A 1698-nucleotide genomic window follows, 5' to 3' on the forward strand; every position below is an offset into this window, starting at 1 on the left:
ATAAAGGCACGCAAGAAGTTGCAAAACCACCGTCACAGACTGATATGATGTATACTGACATAAAGAGAGCAAGATGTAAGTGTGGGGACCGGCTGTTATCGAGGTGTCATCGAGTGCAGATCTATCTTAGGTAACACGGCTTAACGTCATTGAAGTCTAGAGAGTGGACAACATGTTCGTCTTACTCAGAGCGGTGTCCGAACTCTATTTTCGACGTTATGCGTGCCACTTTCATTGTGGCCAACTACGATTCGATACAGAATGCACGAAACCTGAAAGACACCGTCACTGATACATAGAGAGTAGTGTTTGTCTGCGGAATAATGGGAGTGCAAGGGTCTGTGACGTTGATATGGCTGTATGTAGCATTATTAGTCAACGGGGGGGTGGGCGTAGCTCAGATGGTAGAGCGCTCGCTTAGCGTGCGAGAGGTACTGGGATCGATACCCAGCGCCTCCAGAGTTTTTAACACACCTACATGCGCACCTTGCCATGCAAGTGGAATAATTCCCAACCAGCAGAGGTGACTAGGCAGATACAAGCGAACGATTAGCATCCACAATTGGCAAGCGTGCTTTTATTCGTGTACAGGAAGCACCCTCCTATCACACCTACACTTAATTTAGAAACAGTACAAATGTTCCCATAAGATTCTCAAGCCTACGTCGGAAAGATCGGCCTTGCACCGAGTCACGTAAATCCCGCTGCACGTTCCCATTCTTGGCGTGCAGTCGGCTGCTACTGGTGTTGCTGGTTGTGACTGCTGATAACAGATGCCGTAGCAAACAATTCATGGAGTGAGTTGTATGTTTTGCGATAGTCTGTCTCTGACAAGCAAGCACAGGTGATATAGGTGCGAACACAGGAAGCTTGCAGCCCCTCGCTGCATGCAGACACAGAGCAGCCACACTAGGAGAGCGGCCTAAGCCGTAGGCGAAATGTGCTCATTCGCTTTGGCGAGACGTCGAACTATAAATAAGGCTGTCACTAGCGTGAGCGTTGCGTAAAGTCTGAAAAGTCGGCTGCATGGGTGGTTTCCAAGTTTGGGGAGCGTTTCGTAGTATGATCAGTGCAATGGAAACGCGGAAACTTGTTGTGGCCCAGTGTTTTGCAGTTGGACGACAAGAGTTTTACACAGTAGCAAAGAGCGAGGCACTGAGTTGGCATGAACAATGGAGAGCACAATGGGGCACGAGATGTGCTTGTTACCTCAGGTGCTGTGTGATTGACGACAAGGAGTGAAACGGACCAATTTGTTGCCGCCCTTTCAATTTAAGACGTTAAAAACAGACGGAATTTGCATTCGTAGTAGCAGAGCGTCGAAACTACTTGGAACTCTTGTGTATATGAACGTGTCCGCGCCTTTGTACTCTGGTACCTTCGCCGCTACAAACCAGCCAACCATCGTGTCCGTGCACATCAGAGTCGCAAAGAATGGAGAATAGCCAGGCTTGGTCGTGTGTGCAGCCGTAGCTCAGTTGGGGGGGGGGGGGGGGGGGGTGCGGGTGTAGCTCAGATGGTTGAGCGCTCGCTTAGTATGCGAGAGGTACTGCCTCCAGAATTTTAGTCGAGGCGCGGCCGTCGTGCAGGTCGGACGTGCCTGGAGCGTTGTTTACGTGCTCAGCTGCGGCCTGCGGTGCGGCACGTGGTGAGTCGAGGGCCGTTGCGGCGCGCAAACATCTTGTTTGTAACGAATAG

The 1698-nt window shown here is 50.8% G+C and overlaps 1 non-coding gene across 1 annotated transcript; it reads left to right on the forward strand.

Moving 5' to 3' along the window:
- The first annotated feature begins 385 nt into the window (after positions 1-385).
- On the forward strand, positions 386-459 carry Trnaa-agc (transfer RNA alanine (anticodon AGC)). Its single transcript has one exon. It is a non-coding gene; the product is annotated as a tRNA-Ala (tRNA).
- Positions 460-1698: the final 1239 nt, after the last annotated feature.

Source organism: Schistocerca gregaria, chromosome 10, assembly GCF_023897955.1.
Source record: "Schistocerca gregaria isolate iqSchGreg1 chromosome 10, iqSchGreg1.2, whole genome shotgun sequence".
In the NCBI taxonomy this organism is placed as follows: domain Eukaryota; kingdom Metazoa; phylum Arthropoda; class Insecta; order Orthoptera; family Acrididae; genus Schistocerca; species Schistocerca gregaria.